At 44.2% G+C, this 21,432-nt stretch overlaps 1 protein-coding gene across 2 annotated transcripts in view; it reads right to left on the bottom strand.

Moving 5' to 3' along the window:
* FARS2 (phenylalanyl-tRNA synthetase 2, mitochondrial) overlaps nt 1–21,432 on the bottom strand; it is a 211,833-nt gene that overhangs the window by 177,735 nt on the left and 12,666 nt on the right. The window lies entirely within an intron of this gene.

The raw sequence follows: 21,432 nt of genomic DNA, 5'->3' as shown, positions 1-21,432 counted from the left end.
GTTTGTTTGGTTGTTGTTGTTGTTTTGCTTTTGATGTTTTAAGGGATGGCATCCAATTTCGTTGCACTTTGTACAATGTTGCACTTGTGTAATGACAATAAAGAATCTATTCTTCTATTCTTCTATTCTTCTATTCTTCTTTATGTAAGACTATCTATAGCCTTCAAGAATTATAATTCCTGCATATGCTGAAGACCAGACTTTGCCAACCTGCTTTCCTCCAGATGTTGTGTTTTTTTATTGTAAACCATCCTGCGGTCCTTGGATGAAGGGTGATATAGAAATTTAATAAGGTAAGATATAATAACAACAACAACAACAACAACAGACACATTTAGGAGCTCAAATAGCAAACCACCTGAACATAAACACTACAAGGTTCTGTCTATGGGTTTATGATAAAAGTGGGCACAAATCTATGAAATCTTACGCCCCAATTCATTTCTTAGTCTTTAAGGAGCTTTGGGATTCTTTGCTGCAGTGTCACCTTGATATTCAAGTGACTTTGGGGAGAAATCTAACCTTGCCAAGTTTTGTCAGGTTTGAGGTGAATAGCTATTACGTCTTGCATAGTTTCTACCTAAATTAATACCCTGGCAAAATTCAGTCCAGGATCTTACATCGGTACCTCTCCTATTTCAGGGCTGCAGCAAAGCCAGTGCCGAGTCAGCTGTACAGAAGGTAATGGTTTCATTGTAGAAGATGCTTTAGTGCATAAGTTTATTCAAGCTTTGGTGCAGGAAGGCATAATATTTGATCAATAACTGCTCAGTCCTCAAGGCAAACACAGCAGGATCAGTACAAATGGGAGGAAATGGAAGCCAGGAGCCAGAGCTAAACAGCCAAGTTGTCTTTCCAAACCCTACAATTCCAAATTTTGGAAGGGAGCAGCTTGCAGAACAGAAACAGTCGCACAGGAACTTCTCCCAGCTGCTGCTGCCCCCTTCCCACTGAACCACAATTCCAGGCACTTCAAGATGGCTTGTCTAATGAAGATTCATTTTGATTTATTACCAGTGAGGTTAGATGATGGTACATCAAAGCAAGTGTTAACCTGCACTTTCTGGTGCATATCTGCACCACTTTTCTCAATGCGAAAAAGCAAAAGTAGATTTGCTGCACCAAACCTCTGAATCAACTACAGTAAGGCTACAACTTGGGCACATGTAACTTGTGCGCATTCAGCTACACACGTGTGGCAAAAAAAAATCAGAATGGGATGTATAGGGGGCAGGGTTCTTGGGGGAAATGACTTTGGCAATCTCGTCCACCACTGAACCCATTGTGAATTAATGAATGAATCGGCCATAGCAACAAAGGAACATTGCGACATACATAGAACAAAATAAAAAGTTGATTATATAAAACACAGTTTAGGGTCCTGAATCAGCAGTCAGTTAGTGGACCTTATTCTGATTGCCCCAGCTAAAAACGTTGCAACCTTTGCTGTCATCTGCTCCTCTTGATCTGCCAGGAGAAAAGACACTGTGGCAGTGGTTGGGCGACCGATTGTGTCTTGACTATACGCGATTTTGGCTTTCGGTGTGATCCCCGGAACGTAACTACTGTATAATTGTGCAACCTAAATTTTCTGGTATGTGATTGACTCCTATTCAAAAATAGCAACTATCTAGAAGCGCCTTGAGTTTCTGTCACATACAAGGGTCTTTTCTATAGAAACACACACACACTTTTTTTTTTTGTTACAACATTTATTATTACTTCACCAAAATACTAACTTTATAAAATAGTTAAAGTGAAGGTGAAAGAACTCAATAAAGAGAATTTAAAGCCCTTGGGTAGCTTACATAGATACAGTAATTGCTCATCTTAGCATTAATGGTATCTAAGTCAATCATATTTTACTCTTCCATTCTCTATATGGGGAGATCACAAGCAGAGATGTTACGTTAAGGACAATAACAGAGACGCCAAAGTGGAACACAACACAACTGCTTTTGGAGGATATTCTATTATAGAACAGTTTATATATGTACTAATGCAATGCCAAATTATATAAAAAATTACCTGGTTTGACTATGCCTCATATTCATTTCATTTGGTGGGTGACCTTCTCTGCTACTGCAATTTTCCACACATTTTCAAACAAAGCACAAATAAGAGAGGAGCACACAGGGCAGATATGACTTTTCCACCATTGAAAAAAGCACATCTAGTACTGTACTCTGAGAAACGGCTGGCACCTGCAGAGTTCATTGGTGGAACCTGCAAAGCCCTTTTCAAAGTATTTTCAACCAACTATAGGCTAATATTAAAAAAAAAAATCAGTTATTGCAATGCTGAGGACATATTTAGGCTATCGGTGAGATGAGCAAATTAATATAAAGCCAGAGACATTTTTTCCAACAATGTTTGGGAAGAAGACTCACAATCACTTGGATCCTGCTCCTAAACTAAGCTACAGTGGTACCTCGCAAGACGAATGCCTCGCAAGACAAAAAACTCGCTAGACGAAAGGGTTTTTTGTTTTTTGAGCTGCTTCGCAAGACGATTTTCCCTATGGGCTTGCTTCGCAGGAATCAACTCTGATTAAAATTTGGTTAGAATCAACATATTCAATTTGAATTTAACGAATTCATCAATTGATGTCTTCAGACCTACATATTAGCAGCTAAATTGCAGCTGACCCTGTGTATCTTAAGAGCTGGAATTTATTAAAATTATTAACTTAGCACTGTACAGCAGCCCAGTTACATAGCCAATGTTGCATCACTCTCATTTAAAATGTTTTATTCTCTCCCTGGATCCAAAAGATGTAGCGAGTAGGTTAAAAACTGTATGAGAAGCATTAGGGGAAGATTTTATTTCCTACATAAGCTATCAAGAGATAGTCCCAGAATGAGAGTTAAGTTAATGTTCCATGAATGCAGCTGAATGTTTTCGCTTGGCTGAAAAATGTCAAACTGTGGCAGAGAATATGAAACAGCAGCGGAAGGGGACAAAACCTTAACTAAAACTTATTGGGCTGTTGAAATCTTAATTCTCTTTTCTCAATTGCACATTCCACGCATACAGACACCTTCCAAAGCTGAGGATATTGTTGGCTGTGAACAGATCATTTAGGCTGCAGTCCTAATCCCACTGACCTGGGGGGCATCCTGACTGAATTCAGCAGAACCTGCTTCCGAGTAGACACAGGGAGGATTGCGCTGTTAGACTTCCATATAAAAACTGTTGGATGTACCATGGCCTGTGCATTATAGCAGCCAGGGACTGTTGAATTTTGTCCCTATGTGGATCACTGTTACTGTGTCATATTGCTCCTCCTTAAGCCATATGTTCAGTATTAGAGACTTAAAGGAAAGCTCAGAGAACTGTATTCCCACAGCAATTCTCTCAACCTTCCTAGGACCTACACTACAGTGTTGCCTACAATCACCCAATTTTATTATAATATTTATAATTCTTTCATTTTTTCAATTAATATACTGCCCTTCATCCAAGGATCACAGGACAAATAAACACACACACACACACCATAGTAACAAGCAAAAGCAATACCCCCTGCCAAGAATTTGCGTCTTGGAGAAAACCTGTTGTATAAAGCCTAAATCAGGCACCCCAACCCCCTCAAAACCTGAGTTCCGTCAACAGAAGAACATTTATTCAGTTTCTCATTTCAGTGGCTTTAAGATTCATAGCTCTACAGGGGTGGCAGTTCATTCGCAATGCCAGGGTCAGCCTTTGAAAAGTTATCAGCTATAATAACTAACATCAGCTTAAGACTGTGAGACTAAAATTTGCATATGCAGAAAATCTAAGTTTAACCAAAATATTACAGCTCCTTGCCAAGCACACCTACAGCACACAAAAGTCTGAGGCTACGATCTCACACATACATGGGAGCAAGTCCCTCTGAACTTACTTCTGAGTAGATACGCATAGCACTGCATGGTTGAGCAAAAGTGTTGTGATCCAAAAAGATTTGCCATATGAGATATAGGATACTATTTTTTCTCTTTTCAGCCCCTAGACAGGTAATCAATCAGTACAGTAATAAGCACACAAATAATGGCTCTTGAAAACGATGGTGTGCATTTTCTGCATGACTTGCTATCAGCGCCCTCATTTATGTGTTTAAATCTATACAAACTCAAACACCACCTACTATACATGCCAACACGTTGTCACAAATACATGTTAGGTGGAATGTAAACCCTGACTCACGCTGAAAGGAACACTCATCACAGTAGGGTCCCCCAACACCATCTAGAGGGTGTCAGCAGACAATACAGGCAAGTGAGAAATTAAAGGGGGAGGAAGAAGGGGGACAGGAACATAGGCAAATAGATTTGTTTCTGCAATGCCTTCCACAAAAGAAATCACAGCACATATACTGTTCCAACACTTTGTTTGGGCTGCATTTTCCCAGTATGTATTTTTTTTATTCACAGCAAATTATCTAGGTGAAAGCAACCCCCACTTTTACCTGTAAATTATTTCAAGCCTTCCTCTACTAAGTGCACTGGAACACATCTCACATTCATTCCATCAAGCTGCAACACAGGGAGGGAGAGGTGAGGATCAGCTCCCCTGGTTCTACTCCATTTTGCTCTTCCTCTTCCTTACCTGTTTCCATTAAAGTTAGTCAGTGTAAGAGCTCTGCAGTTCTAAGAACTGGAGTTTCCTTGTTTGCTCCATCCCTCCCCACCCGCTTTTCCTTTTGTGTCGTCCCGTTATATTGTAAGCTGGATGCTGTCTTTGTTGATATTATAGAAGCCACTCTTGGAGTATTCCTGGATGAAGGGCAGGGTAAAAAAAAAAAAGTGTCACAATGAAACATGACTAATGAGGAATCAACAGAGTCGCACTCTTCCACTGTGGGTTATACACCAAGGATACAAAGGCAAGGAATGATCTGGCAACCTAGAAGCAGGTGCATAGCTTGTTTGAATGGAATTGCCCTATGGCTTAGAAAAATCAGGTTCACAGCTTGGAGATGTTTCTGGGTCCAGCACATTTTCTGCCAGCTACATAGTGGTCTTGAGTTAAGGAGTGGCTTTTACCAGCTTTGACTGCTTCCTTCCCAAGAGAAGTCTGATATGGCCTTGAAAATTCAAATCCACAGTTACATCTGCATATAGGTACAGAGTAAAGCTACTTGATTGGCAACTGCTGACAATAATGTAATATCGATTAACAATCTGTTTCTGGACTCAATTCAAAGTGCTGGCATTGAATGAGCAACCCACAGATCTCTATATTATTGGCTTGCCCAACTTCCGTCAGCCCCAGCCAGCATTGCTACTGGTCAAGAATTATGGGAGTTGTAGTCCAACATCTAAAGGTCTACAAGTTCCTTACCCCTGCTCTAAAACCTTAAATGGTTCAGGATCAGAACCTCTTTTTCCCCAAGAAAAGCCCACCTTCCATATGAACCTGAGCAGGTGCTGATGTCCCTCCACCATTAGAACAAAAGACAGTGGGCACAAGGGACAGGACTTTTCTGATGTGGGGCCAAGGTTATGGAATGGCCTTCTGAGAAAGGTCTGCCCACATCTATCTCTGCTCACCTTTAGCTGTAGGCAACCAAAACATATTTATTTTATCAGAGACTGTATGCTAATCATGACTTCCCAGGTGCGCTCCTCAATATCTCATATTTGTTGTGATGACATGGATCCTGGTTTTGTATTTTTATATTTGCTTAATTTGTTTTAGTGCTGGTCTCCCGCACCCCTACACACCTAAAATCCACAGAAAGTCTATTCATTAGCTTCCTCAAAAGGCAAACTGTCAGTATGCATTCCAGATACCTGCAATGTGATTTTGGAAGTACATCTTCAGACTGAAAAGTCTACATGTCCGCATAAAACCAAGAGATAGCTTTGAAAAGGGATGAAGCAGACGACAACACTGTATGCCCGGAATCTTTCATCTTAACTGCAGCATCAGCAATGCCAACATACAAAAAAAAAATTCACACCGTTGCTTTTTAGGTTAAGAATACTTTCGATCTGCACCTCTTGCTGCACAAATTCCAAGTTTAAACTGCCCAAGATGCTACCATTCTACTGATAGGATGTTTACTTTGCCCTTGTAATGATAACAAAGAAAAAATGGATGCCTTATATTAGACGTAAACTGGAAAATGAAGAAAAATGCATGTGTATTAAAATGCAATAAAATAATTATTACATGTGAAGTAGAATTTACCCAAAATTCCCACTCACGTAATATGGCGGGTTACGAGCATTACCTCAACTCTGAGTCGAAGACACTGTTGGCTAGAGATTCCAGTGATCTACGGTAGTGTATACCACTTGCAGATTTTCCTAAGCAGATTTTTTTACCCGGTGTTGTAATTCTGATTCCACCTTTAGTCTTTATACATTTCCTTTGAGGTCAGCCTTCCTTGCTTATGTACCACAGAGTATCATTCACTGATGTGCATGCTTTGTAGGGGTAGCAGCATTCGCTTACTATATGAAAATTCAGGACTTCAATAAGTATAAGTTCCTATTTCCTTGTCCAAGTGTGCACATTAATGGGTATGGTGCTCTCGTTCAACAGGTGCACAAATCGTGTTAATGTTGAAAACTGTTTTTCAGCAAATCCTTAGAAGCACAGTACTGCTCATGTTAGCACAAGAGTTCTCATCAATGTAGGTAGTACAGTGGTAACTCGGGTTATGAACTTAATTTGTTCTGGAGGTCCATTCTTAACCCGAAACCGTTCTTAACCTGAGGCGTGCTTTCGCTAATGGGGCCTCCTGCTGCCACCGCATGATTTCCGTTCTCATCCCATGGCAAAGTTCGCAACCCAAAGCAACTACTTCTGGGTTAGCAGAGTTTGTAACCCGAAGCGTTTGTAACCCGAGGTACCACTCTAAAGGTAAAAGGTAAAGGCCCCCTGGACGGTTAAGCCCAGTCAAAGGTGACTTGGGGTTGTGGTGCTCATGTCGCTTTCAGGCCAAGGGAGCCGGTGTTTGTCCTCAGACAGCTTTCCGGGTCAAGTGGCCAGCATGATTAAACTGCTTCTGGCGCAACAGAACACCATGATGGAAACCAGGGCGCACGGAAACGTTTCCCTTCCCGCCACAGTGGTACCTATTTATCTACTTGCACTGGCATGCTTTCAAATTCTAGGCTGGAAGGAGCTGGGACAGAGCAACAGGAGCTCACCCCGTTGCACGGATTTGAACCGCTGACCTTCTGATTGGCAAGCCCAAGAGGCTCAGTGGTTCAGACTACAGCGCCATCTGCGTCCCTAATGTAGGTAGTACACAGGAACTGTGCAATTTTAATGTTTCGATTGTGAAACCCAAAAAAAGCTTGTGTACATATATACTAATAGAGCTGTGAACTAGAGTTTATTATTGGGGTATTACAGTATGTATTTGTTTTAGTGCTGTGTGTGTGAGATAGTTTGTGTGTACGTACACCCACCCACCCCTCCAGGAGCAGCATACACAAGCCATCTGTGTACACTGTCAGCCCCTTAAGTAGGAACAATGTGACATGGCAGTTCTCCCACAAACAGGGTACTCTCCTACAAACAAGACTGCAGCAGCTGTGCACAGCTCAAACGATTCCTCAGATTCGCATCAACAAAGTTTCTGACTTTTAGATATTTTTTTGGCACTGGCCATCCGAAAGCCAAAATGATAATTGTTTTTAATATTCCGGCCAATGACCAAGTCTTATTGTGCCAGCACTATGAGGGAGGGAGGCAGCAAATAAAGCCAGCAGATGGCTCTAAACGAGTACGGAGACAGGTGACACAGTAGTCTTAGTGGAATAAAATAAAATAAAAACGGGAGCAATGCCACAGCAATGCCATTTTCATAGTGCCACCTGGAGGTGTTGTAGGCTTACCGGTGAATGCCAGAAAACGTGTCCTCCCCATCTGCTTATTCTCATAAACATACCTCATTGTGAAGGTATGAAAGATGAAAATTCCCTCTGCGCTCCTCCCTCTCGGCAGATCTGTTTGTTTAGAACATCGGCATGGGTCAAGCTGGGCTACAAAACAGCGTCGTTATTTTTAAGGGCGGTCATTCTACACAATTGGAACAGCGCATCAACATCAGCTGCAATAATTAGAGAAAGCAGCAAAGCGTCAGCAACATTTAGACCACTGATGGGGGACTAACTATTGCCAGCACATGATTCAAGGTTATTCTATTATTATACAAGGCCCTTAACAAAACAGGGTGTATGGGGTTTTAAGAGTGGGGTTGTACCTCTGGTGGAGGACCCGCCATGCTCCTTCTGGGGTAGTTTGTCCACCTTTGGTCTCCACCGTGCACTCAGCTCTCACCCACGGCTCCGAGAATCTGTCGGCATGTGACAACAGCCACACCCTGGGAATGGCTTTGACAGGTTGACTAAACCAGATGAGGGTAGCCGATGGGTCACAAACTCTTGGTGAGTTAGGGGCTTCCCCTACATGCAAAGACAGGCTCCAGCAGATTGAGCAAACAAAATCAATGGTGGGTCTAACGGCCAAGAAGGCAGTTTCTGCATGCGCTGTACAGGAAAGTGAGGGGCAGATAGGGATCATCAAGCTGGGAAGATAGCCCATCTAGGAGAAGGAAAACTCTGATCTGAAATCTCTGCTGCCTTGGGAGCTATCTTCGGGAGAAGAAAAGGAGAAGGAGTAAACCCTACACAAATCTGGAGTAGAGCCTTGTATCCCCCCTTCCAACAACAGCTGCAGTCAAGTTGGTGCCAGACATATTGCTTTCCTTTCCATCAACAAGGCCAAGAGGGAGCCTCCCTCTCCTTGTCAGCAGTAACCATGGTTTTACAGCTACATGTGCACTAACCCAGTTCCCTTAAAACCCAGACTTTTATACTTTAATTGTTAGTGGATTTGGAACCTGGACACCATTAAACCATGGTTAGCACTGGTACTAACTCAACCAGGGTTAAAACAAACATGGAAAGCCGGGGAAATGCACTCCCACCACAGTAGCAGATACTGCTAACAAGAGTCATTGTAAATAGCAACAACAGAGACCATCAATGGGACACAAGTTTCTCAAAAGGAATATACAATATGAAGAGAGAAAGAAACACAGATTTAATTTGGTTTCCTGGAGGATCAAAACTGAAAGGGTGCTCAGCCCATGCCAAAGATATAGGGCTAACATTGGTTCAGCACCACTTGCCTCCCGGCTGTCAAAAGACATTTGCAGTCCACCAATAAGAGGCCAGATATCTTAACAGTTCTGTTACTGTTATTCAGTGACAAGACCTTCATTACACGCCAACGGTGACCCTCTGAGATGGACAGGAATAGCTTGACAGCTGCAGATCTCAAGTACTAAGAAAGGTATTACATTTTTAAACAGTAAGAAATAATGAAATACCATTCCCTAAGGAATATAATGAGATTAACCGAGACACCTACTGAATAGGCCACGGCAGTCTCCCATTATATGCCAAAGATATCTCCACACAAGGGTGATTATAGCAATAAATCCAGCAAGCACTCCAGATCTGCTGGGTTGTTGCTTTTTTAATGTGCCCTAGTTAACAGGACCAATATCTCCATTGTTAAATTTGGTGTAAGGACAAGTTCTCGCCTGCTCTGAGCCAAAGATGCTCTTTGCAGGATGGAGTAGAGATCTTCAGTTGGGTGAACATGTGAACAGCCCCAAGCTGCAAGAAACCACTTTTTGGTAGTCATTTCAATGGTTCATTAAGCACTGTATTCACCACTGTGATGGCAAAGGATCTTCAGAGTATATTTTCTACCCTTAAAATGCTTTGACTTTCACCTGCCAGGAGGCTTTGGTTCTGCAATGTAGAAGAACACCTACTGAGATGCAGTCTTTTCTTTTTCATCAGCTCACCCTTCTTTTTTAAACAATTTTAAAAATTATTTTCATTAAGCGTTACAAACAACAAATGTAAGCAAAGTTCTTTCAGTTGCAAATGTGCACAAAGAAGTACAGAAACATGCAAAGTATCCACCCATGTAATACTGTGAACACTCTGCCCTCGTACATCACCTTACCACAAGGATCCTGTCTCTTATGCGCTAGCCCACCTTCAGTGTGCTATGTGTCACTTTCATAACCTGTCTGTGTCTGCATATTCTCTAGGATGTATATAACTAAAAAGGCAATACAGCAGTACCTTGGTTCTCGAACATAATCCATTCCGGAAGTCGGTTCAACTTCTGAAACATTCGAAAACCAAGGCACGGATTCTGATTGGCACAGGTGCCCCGGAAACAATAGCTGACAACTCCCGCATCAGACATTCGGCTTCCGAAAAACGTTCGGAAACCAGAACACTTACTTCTGGGTTTTCAGCGTTCAGGAGCCGATTTGTTCGTCAACTAAGCTGAGAACAAAGGTTCCACTGTATTCCAGATAGACAGGAAAACCAGTGTTAGAAACCCAGATATATAAGCCAGGCGCAATATGGTTGCAGTCGCCAAAATAGAATGTCTAGTTGCCATTTTGGGGCAAGATGGCTCTAGTCTTCTTCTTTTTTTAATGACTGACTGACTGTGATTGATTATCAGCTAAACATCTGGCTAGTTCAGATGACAACTTTGAGCTAGGTTAAGAACTTTGAGAACTTAAAAAAGAAAAGTCACTTGATCCAGGGACAGTCCACATATATACTAGCCTGTTCTGAACTCTTTTTCTCAATGGCGACACGGACCATTCATAATGAAGGGATATTCTTCACAACTGTGAGCAGGGCAGTGGGATGGGGTAAGTGAAGACTAGCTACAACAATTAACTATAATGTCGTTCCCTACTCAGGCTGCACATAAAAAGCCTCTTGGTTCCTGAAATTCATTCTGATTGTGCAGATTAAAATAACAGATAGAATTCGACAGAGTGTGTTGCTAATGTGTGAAAACAGTCAAGATCCAATGATCCCCAGGCATGCACTTCCAGATGGAGGAGACGTCAGGTGCCATCCTGGTACCCAGGCATCTTCACCTGGTCGCAAGTGGCCGATAGCCAGGTGCTAAATGCACCTGGCGCCTGGCTAATTTCGAACACTGAATAAAACCATCAGTGCAGGTTACTAAAACTGCAGTGTGTGTGTTGCAGTCCTGGACACAACCACCTCTTCACACAGCACCAGCTGCCAGAAATCCCAAAAAGTTATATTGCCAGCTCCTAGTGTACTGCAGCACTTGGGAAAAGGTCTAGGAAAAAGCAAGATTCCCAAGGCACGTTAAAAAAGGGCAGTGATTGGACTGTGGCACAAGTCCTTGGACAATACAGTCTGCTTTAATAGTACTCTTAAATCCTCTCCACATTTTCACAGGAACATAGGAAGCTGCCTTCTGCTGAGTCAGACTGCCAAAGTCAGCACTGCCTACTCGCAATGGCAGCAGCTCGCAGAAGACATTCCCAGGCTATACCTGGAGACGAACTTGGAGCCTTCTATATGCAAGGCAGGAGCTCTGTCGCTAAGCTACAGTGATTATTTGAGCCAGTTATACAATTGCTAGCCTGTAAAGTCTAAATGGGTAACTTTTCCTTGTAAGCATATCTGCTTCTCAGGGGTGAGGGAGAAATTGCCCCCCAAAATCAGGAGTTACTCAAAAATTAAATTCCTTCCATACACTCCCATGTATATATTACTGAAATCATATGTCAGCCATTTATTATGAAAACTCTATCTGGCTATTCTCCCTGCTGCTTTTTTTAAAAAAAATAAAGTTGCCATGGCAACTGCCATATAGCATAGAACATATGTTACTTCTGAAGCAGACATTACCTTCCAAAATAAACACAGTATGAGCACAAACAAGCCTTTGCATTCTGCCTGTTCCATCTGAAATGATTTCTAGTGTCACTAAACACTGCAAATGGTGGAGGGGAGCACGAAGCTTATGGCCTCCTGGCAAAGTAGGTTTCTGGCCTACACATTTTTACTAAGTAGTTCCAAACCCCAGAAGCTGGTAGGCCAACCTAGGGTAGAGTTGAAAGACGCAGGGCCAAGTCATTCTTGCTCCTAATATACTTGTTATCCAATAGTGTATTCACAAATGTCTGAAACCGCAGGAAGCACAAGTTCTCTGGAAAGTTCCTCTCTCCTGCAGGTAAAACACAGCTGATAGATAACAGGGCAGGAAAGACTGTGGCAGTCACAGACCACATTCATGCCACACATTTGAAGCGCTATGATACCACTTTAAAGAGCCACAGCTTTCCCCAAAGTATTCTGGGAGCCGTCATTTGTTAAGAGTGCTTATAGCTGTTAGTGCCGGATTTAGGGTGGTGTGGGCAGTCCCCCCCCCCCAAAGGGTGTCAAGCTGAGGGGGCACAAAACTGAGAAGATCCATAACTGAGAAGTTTGGACCCTGAGGAGATCCTCTATAGTAAAGGTAAAGGTAAAGGACCCCTGAACAGTTAAGTCCAGCCAAAGGCGACTATGGGGTGCAGCACTCATCTCGCTTTTCAAGGGAGCTGGCATTTGTCCACAGACAGCTTTCCGGGTCATGTGGCCAGCATGACTAAACCACTTCTGGCGCAACAGAACACTGTGACAGAAGCCAGAGCGCATGACAACGCCGTTTACCTTCCTGTCACAGCAGTACCTATTTATCTATTTGCACTGGCATGCTTTCGAACTGCTAGGTTGGCAGGAGCTGGGATAAAGCAACAGGACATGGGTGGCACTGTGGTCTAAACCACTGAGCCTCTTGGGCTTGCCAATCAGAAGGTTGGTGGTTTGAATCCCTATATGCCTCACAGACTACAATTCATAGAGTTCCCTGGGAAAAGAGACTGTTAAACCACTTTAGGAACTGCAGCTCTGCAAGGGAATAGGGGTCTCCTAACAACTCTCAGCACCCATAACAAACTACAGTTCCCATAAAACCTGGGTGGGGGGAGCCACGACTGTTTAAAATGTTATCATGGGGCTTTGAACATAGGGTGCGAATGTGACCATAGTGTCTTTCACTGCTGCATGCACACCATCTCTGGATTGTGGCCTTGCCACTGTAGCCTGAAGCAGGGGTAGGCAGCTAACCTTCACAAGGATTTAAAAAGCAACGCCCTTTAGTCGCACAAACGCTCCCTGCGCTTCTCGCTGGGCTCGAAAGGGATTAGTTTAACCCTTGGTTTGTTAGTAAAACAAAACTCTGAACTAAAGGACACCACATGGCTATCCCTGGTCTACCACAGTACAAAGCAGAGGGGGACACAAGAAACGCCCAGTGATCTGGGAAGGAGTCTCCTTCCTTTCAACTTGTTTAAGCCTCTCACTAGTATTTTGTAGAAACAGTGCAGAGCAGCCTTTCCCCAAACAGATGACCTTCAGATGCTCCAGACTCAACTTCTATCAGCCCTTATCCATGACCAATGTTCATGGAAGGTGGAAGCTGCGGCCACAAACATCTTGGGGACATCAGACTGGGGGAGGATGGCTCAGAGAAGGAAATCAGTAAAAGCAGGTATCGCCTCACAATAGCAGGTCACACAAAATAAGCATTAGGAAGTATTACCATCTCATAGGGACGTGGGTGGCACTGTGGGTTAAACCACTGCGCTGCTTGGGCTTGCCAATTGAAAGGTCGACAGTTTGAATCCCCGTGATGGGGTGAGCTCCTGTTGCTCGGTCCCAGCTCCTGCCAACCTAGAAGTTCAAAAGCAGGCAGTGCAAGTAGATAAATAGGTACCGCTCCGTCGGGAAGGTAAACGGCGTTTCCATGCACTGCTCTGGTTTCGCCAGAAGCGGCTTAGTCATGCTGGCCACATGACCTGGAAAAACTGTCTGCAGAAGCGGACAAACGCCGGCTCCTGGCCTGTAAAGCGAGATGAGTGCCACAACCCCAGAGTCGTTCGTGACTGGACTTAATTGTCAGGGGTCTCTTTACCTTTACCTTACCATCTCATTAAAAGAGCATTAGGCCAAAGTTATACATTCCTATAGCCACAGAGAGCAGGATTTCCCATTGCATTTCCCATTGATGGTGCTATATCAGACGGCATCAACTTGGGGATGCTACCACAATCCCACTTAGCAAAAAAGGGCAGCTACTTCTGAGGACAGAGAAATTCACAACATGATAACTTTCCACCAGCATCCCAACACATTTGGAGGGGGCAGAGATTCAACACTGGAATTTGTCAGTGGGGGTCCAGATACCTGTAGCCTGGTATATCTCTTTAAACAAGGCATCTCAAGATTTGCTAGCCATTCACACTGCCTTGGGAGATTTATGATAGGCTGAGGGATTAGAACAAACAACTTGTGCAGCAGGCGATAACAAACTGGGCAAGGATGTCACCTTAAATTATCTCGGGGGGAAATAAAATCTCTTTCAAAAAATGAAGCTCAGGCAATTCCTTTACACTTCAAGACTTCATACAAGGCAGACAATACACTTTGGATTCCTTTTAAGGTATTAAGACAAAAACATGAAAAGGAGGGGTTATTATTATTGTTGTTGTTGTTGTTGTTGTTGTTGTTGTTTCTTTTTCTTTTATAAACATTAAGGGAACCGCAGTCTTTGGCATACTTCAGAATCAAATTCCTAACCCAGCTTCTTTATAATGGGTTCTGAAATGGAAAGCAAGAATAAAATGGCCAAGATCAAATGAATGCAGCGAGCGGAAGAAGCAGCGAGAGAGGGAAGAGGAGAAAAAGAGAAAACCGCACAGGGCCTTTCCAGATGGGAAGGAAATTCTCACATATCTCTTAGTACTAAAGCAGTACCGGCCCCATGTGGGCTAGTAATACAATTTGCTGTATCTCCACTGATGGATGCAGGAGTGGGAAGCCTTGACGCAGGGAAGAAGAAGACAGGCTGCAAAGGGATCACCTGTCTGTTGTTCTTTCTTCCTTTAACACACACACAGCGTACGTGCTTTCACGCTTTGGACAGGGTTGAGCACATGAAACAGGCTGGGGAGGAGTCCTGTTCAGCTGTGTGGCAGGGTTTTCTTTTTAATCTAACAAGGCTCAATGAACACTCTCAGCATGTTGCAGTGTACTCTCACCAAATACAGTGGGGAGTACTCAGTCTCTATCAGGCAGTCAGTAAAAATCATGAAAAAATGCAATTTAAAAAAAATTAAAGGTTTCAAAAACTACACAAGATTGGGAGGAAAGCAGCATACGACTGGCCACCAGAGACATCACTGGTAGTAGCCAATAGGTGCTTGTGATTTTCCTGCAGACTAAGTCTGTGTACAGGGACGTGGGTGGCACTGTGGGTTAAACCACAGAGTCTAGGACTTGCCGATCAGAAGGTCGGCGGTTTGAATCCCTGCAATGGGGTGAGCTCCCATTGCTCGATCCTTGCTCCTGCCAACCTAGCAGTTCGAAAGCACGTCAAAGTGCAAGTAGATAAATAGGTACCGCTCCGGCGGGAAGGTAAACGGTGTTTTCTGTGCGCTGCTCTGGTTCACTAGAAGCGGCTTAGTCATGCTGGCCACATGACCTGGAAGCTGTACGCCGGCTCCCTCGGCCAATAAAGCGAGATGAGCACCGCAACCCCAGAGTCGGTCTTGACTGGACCTAATGGTCATGGGTCCCTTTTCCTTTACTAAGTCTGTGTACACACCATATATTTAAAACACATTGCCCCCCCCAAAAAACACCCCACAAATAATTGCATGAAGGCCTGGGGGGGAAATAGGGTGAGACATAGGTACTTTGAATATTAGCAGTGCATGATTAGAGAGAGAGAAAAGTTGTTTTATCCTCCAGAGAGATCATGCTCTCCATTGCAGGAATACAAGCCTGGTGACTATAGTAACAGTTGCTCAGGTATGCCAGGCTAAAAACAAAAGATAGCCAGAGTTTTCATCATGTGAATGTTGAGTGTAGTGAGCTTCAGCTTCGTGCCTTCTCCCTTCCTCTTTTGTGCATCAGAAGAGAAGAGAAAAATCATCCACTTATAGTTTTAAGCAAACTGTTTAAAACAAATGGTTCTGCATTATGTCAATTCAGGGAACAGTGTCTTGTGTAAACTCTTGTTAGGCAATTCTGGTTTCTGATCCTGGTTTGTCCACTAGCTAGAGTTTAAACAAACCACAGTTTCCCCCTTTGGATGAAGAGCTGTGTTTTGTTTTGTTTTAAATGAAAAAGAAAGCAGCTGTTTCACAAAGCAGAAAACTAACCGGAAGGAAAACAAAGATTTCTAAAATGATAGGCAAGCAGAGTTGCTCTATTTCAAGTTTTGTTTCTCCTATTCAAAATTTTGTCATTGAGGACTTCCGGGGTGGCGCCATCGGCAATGGCGAAATCCCTCTGAACTGGAGGGACTAGCTTTGCGTGAAACGGGTCTTTTCCGCTACGGCGAAGCGGGGACCCAGCTAAAAATCACAGGCGGATGAAGCCTGTGACCATGGGACTCGGCGGGCACCCTTAGCGCCCCCAACCCGCAGAGGAACCCAATAACGGGCTCCGAAGTGAAGAGGGGGAAGTGGCGCGGTGCTGTGAGTCAACTGCTATTTACATGGAGCGAAGCCGCACAGCCATTGCCGGAGAGCGCTGCCTTTTTCCTGGGACAATTTGGCTTCTAAAATAAGCACCCATGAGTACTTAAACTTTGAACAATCGGACTTTAAATAAGGACTTGCGAGAAGAAAGGAATTGGACTTAAAAATTTATTTTAATTTGGTACTGAAACGGGAAGGTCTAAACAGGAAGTCAGCCTTCCGTTTCTTTGTAGACAGAGTAAAGCAAAGACAATGTAAACTAGAGCTCAGAAAATCGCTTCTAAAGGATTGGCTTTCATCATTTAAAATTGTGGAACCCCCCTTCGGTAGCAGGAGAAGAAGGGGGATCTTTTGTTGGACTGTTTAAACCTGCAGAAGTGAGTTTAAAGTAAAGTAACTTTCCACCATCCTGATCCTGGAGCGGGGTGTCAGGACTGACGTTTTGAAGCTCATTGACCAGAGATAAACGTTTTTGACAGATAGTTAAAGGAAGAGAAACATAGTGATTCCATTGTTTCCTTTTGCACTTTAAAGGAACAAATATTGACAAAATATCTCAAAAAAGATACTTTGTTGCAAGAGCAAATAGAAGTTCTCCCCCTAGAGGGAGACTGTGAAACTGTAACTAATTCCAGGGAGCTTGCAGCTGTTTCAGATTACAATCATGGGAATGGACTTGTGACCTTGTAGGACAATGTATTCAGAGGCTCTGTTGTGTGCTCTCTGTAAAACAAGTGCCCTATTGGAACAGTTAAGTGAGAAGATGGATTTGATGACTAATGCGGCCAGAATTTTTGAACAGGCAGTGGGAAACTACAGTAGTGCCCCGCAAGACGAATGCTTCGCAAGACAAAAAACTCGCTAGACGAAAGGTTTTTTCGTCCGCGATTTGCCTCGCAAGACGAATTCCCCTATGGGCTTGCTTCGCAAAACGAAAACGTCTCGCGACTTTGTTTCCTTTGTGTAAAAACCGTTAAAACCAAGGGTGCTTAGCTTGAGCAGCTGCAGTTGCGACTTGGCTTCGAGGAGCAACTGTTAGCACGTGGTTTGGTAGCCTTTTCTCAGACTTTGCTCACTTTTGAAGATTTTCCAAAACTTTTCCAGAACTTTTCCAGAACTTCTCTTTCATCCATTTGGTAAGTTAAACTTTTATAACTTTTTGGGGGGGTTTTGGATTTTGGGTTGGGGTGTTTGGGATTCAAGGACTTGGTGTTGGGAAGGGGTTTGCGATAATCTGGGGGCTTGTGGGCCTTTTTTGGGAATTTTTATGATTTTCTGTGACCACTGGGCCAGGTTGTTTTTTTTTGAAAATTTTTCTGAGTTTGAATTTCTGAGTGCTGGCTGGCTGGGGGAACAGTGGGGGAGGTTACTGCAGAAATCTGGGGGCTTGTGGGGGTTTTTGGGAATTTTTATGATTTTCTGTGACCACTGGGCAAGGTTGTTTATTTTCAAATTTTTTTTTCTGAGTTTGAATTTCTGAGTGCTGGCTGGCTGGGGGAACAGTGGGGGAGGTTACTGCAGAAATCTGGGGGCTTGTGGGGTTTTTTTTGGAATTTTAATGATTTTCTGTGACCACTAGGCAAGGTTGTTTATTTTCAATTTTTTTTTTCTGAGTTTGAATTTCTGATTTCTGAGTGCTGGCTGGCTGAGGGAACAGTGGGGGAGGTTACTGCAGAAATCTGGGGGCTTGTGGGGTTTTTTTGGAATTTTTATGATTTTCTGTGACCACTGGGCAAGGTTGTTTATTTTCAATTTTTTTTTTCTGAATTTGAATTTCTGAGTGCTGGCTGGCTGGGGGAACAGTGGGGGAGGTTACTGCAGAAATCTGGGGGCTTGTGGGGGTTTTTGGGAATTTTAATGATTTTCTGTGACCACTAGGCAAGGTTGTTTATTTTCAATTTTTTTTTTCTGAGTTTGAATTTCTGAGTGCTGGCTGGCTGGGGGAACAGTGGGGGAGGTTACTGCAGAAATCTGGGGGCTTGTGGGGGTTTTTTTGGAATTTTTATGATTTTCTGTGACCACTAGGCAAGGTTGTTTATTTTCAATTTTTTTTTTCTGAGTTTGAATTTCTGAGTGCTGGCTGGCTGGGGGAACAGTGGGGGAGGTTACTGCAGAAATCTGGGGGCTTGTGGGGGTTTTTGGGAATTTTAATGATTTTCTGTGACCACTAGGCAAGGTTGTTTATTTTCAAATTTTTTTTTCTGAGTTTGAATTTCTGAGTGCTGGCTGGCTGGGGGAACAGTGGGGGAGGTTACTGCAGAAATCTGGGGGCTTGTGGGGGTTTTTTTAAGATTTTCTGTGACCACTGGGCAAGGTTGTTTATTTTTCAAAAAATTTTCTGAGTTTGAATTTCTGAGTGCTGGCCATGTTGTTATTTTTTGAAATTTTTTTTTGTCTGGTTGGGGAGGGGTTAGCAGCAGTAGGGGAGGGGCTGGGGGAAGCAGTTGGGGAGGGGTTTGCAATTTCTGTGTTGTGGGTGGGTTGGTGCGTGTCTGTGGGAGCAGTTGAGGTTTTTGAAGACATTGGTGATTTTTGAAGCTTTTCCTAAAATTATTTTGCAGCCATTTGAGGTTCCTGAGGACTTCGGTGGTTGATTGCTGAAGCTTTTCCAGAACTTCTCTTTCATCCATTTGGTAAGCTAAACTTTTAAAACTTTTTTGGGGGGTTTTGGATTTTGGATTTGGGGTTGGGGTGCTTGGGATTCAAGGCCTTGGTTCTGGGTTTTAATTTCTGTGTGGTGGGTGGCTGGGTGCTTTTGTATTTTTTGGGTTTGAAGCACATCACTGATTTTTCTTTCTCTTTCTGAGTTTACGAAGGTAGGACCTGTGCTGCCATGGGACCCAAGAAGACTGCTGCTGCGGTGGCTGGCGAGAGGAAGAAGGAGAAGGTGACGCTGGAAATGAAGAAGGACATCATCCGGAAGCACGACGGCGGAATGCGTGTGACGGACATCGCCAGGGAGTACGGCAGGAACCCATCGACCATCGGGACCATCCTGAAGATGAGGGAGAAGATCCTGGCGACTGATGCAGCCAAGGGAGTCACCAGGATCGTGAAGAACCGCCCAGCTGTCCTGGAGGAGGTCGAGAAGTTGCTGCTCATCTGGATAGAAGAGAAGCAGCGTGCAGGGGACACAGTGTCTGAGGCCGTCATTTGTGAGAAGGCCAAGGCCTTGCACGCTGACCTCATCCGGGAACAGCCAGGAACCTCAGCCGAGCCAGAAGTCTTCAAGGCTAGCAGAGGTTGGTTTGACCAGTTCAAGACAAGATCTGGCATCCACAGCGTGGTCAGGCATGGAGAGGCTGCCAGTTCTGATGTTCCTGCGGCTGAAGAGTTTGCAGCGGAGTTCCTGGAGCTTGTGAAGACGGAGGGCTACGTTCCGCAGCAGGTCTTCAACTGCGACGAGACCGGGCTGTTTTGGAAGAGGATGCCCAAAAGGACTTTCATCACTCAGGAGGAGTCCAGGTTGCCTGGCCACAAGCCCATGAAGGACCGTCTGACCCTGCTCTTCTGTGCCAACGCAAGCGGCGACCTGAAGATCAAGCCCCTGCTGGTGTACCACTCGGAGAACCCACAGGCCTTCAAGAGACACAAGATCGACAAGGAGCGGCTGAGTGTCATGTGGCGATCCAACAGCAAGGCTTGGGTCACACGTGTGCTGTTTGTGGACTGGGTCAATCTTGCTTTTGGCCCTGCTGTCAAGCAGTACCTGCTGGACAACGACCTGCCGCTGAAGGCTTTGCTTCTGATGGACAATGCTCCTGCCCATCCTAAAGGCCTTGAGATGGACTTGTTGGAAGAGTTCAGCTTCATCAACATCATGTTCCTGCCGCCTAACACCACGCCACTGCTCCAGCCGATGGATCAGCAGGTCATCGCCAATTTCAAAAAACTCTACACCAAGGAGCTTTTCAGGCGATGCTTCGAGGTGACTGACTGCACCACCATCACCCTGCGGGAATTCTGGAAGGACAACTTCGACATCGTCACCTGCTTGAAGATGGTCAACACGGCCTGGAAAGGGATCAGCCAGAGAAATTTGAATTGCGCTTGGCGCAGCCTGTGGCCGGACTGTGTGGCACCAAGTGACTCTGATGCACCAGAGTCAACAGTGGTGCAGGACATTGCTGCCTTGGGGAGGACCATGGGCCTGGAGGTCACAGAGGAGGACGTCTGCGAGCTGGTGGCGGGGCACGACGACGAGCTGACCACCGTGGAGCTGGTCGAACTGCAGGCAGAGGCTGCGCAGGAGCAGGCCTCACTGGAAGAGGAGGAAGCAACTGAGGAACGGCTGTCCTCCGAAAGACTGAGGGACATTTGCCAGAAGTGGAAGGAGGTGCAGACTTTTGCAGATCTACACCACCATGAGAAGCACGTGGCACATGACGCTGGGAACTTTTATGATACGAGGGTCATGTCGTCTTTCAGGGAGCTGCTGAAAAGGCGGATAAAGCAGCAGACTATGGACAGGTTCTTGACCAAGAAGCAAAGAGTGGAAGAGGAGCCTTCTTCGAGTGGTCCCCCAGAGTCTTAGAAAATGTACTGTACACTTTGTTGATTTTTAAATGTTTTTCTGTCATGTTTATAAAGTTAATTTATTTTCCCTTCAATTTTTGAACTGCTCTTTACAGTATGTGTGACTTTAAAGAGCAGTTAATAAACTGTTGTTGTACCAAATTTGGCTTTGTTTGGACTTTTTTTGACCATAGGAACGCATTAATTGATTTTCAATGCATTCCTATGGGATTTCGTGCTTCGCAAGACGAAAAATTCGCTAGACGACAAAAATTGCGGAACGAATTAATTTCGTCTTGCGGGGCACCACTGTATGTGGAGCCCACCCAGGAATTAGATCAGGAGTGTGTCCTGACAGAGCAAATGAGAGAAGAGGATGTTGCTGAATCTTGGGCGCCAGAGATGGAGGGAGCTGCGGCCTTGCAGGAACAAGAGCTTTTGGATTTGACAAACGAACTTGGAAAAAGCCAGATTTGGAAAGATAAAGTTTGGACTGGTCTGGAAACGGGGGGTTG

Source organism: Podarcis bocagei, assembly GCF_964188305.1.
Source record: "Podarcis bocagei genome assembly, chromosome: 8".
In the NCBI taxonomy this organism is placed as follows: domain Eukaryota; kingdom Metazoa; phylum Chordata; class Lepidosauria; order Squamata; family Lacertidae; genus Podarcis; species Podarcis bocagei.
The sequence above is the reverse complement of the archived record's forward strand: the minus strand, read 5'-3'. Positions and strand labels throughout refer to the sequence as shown.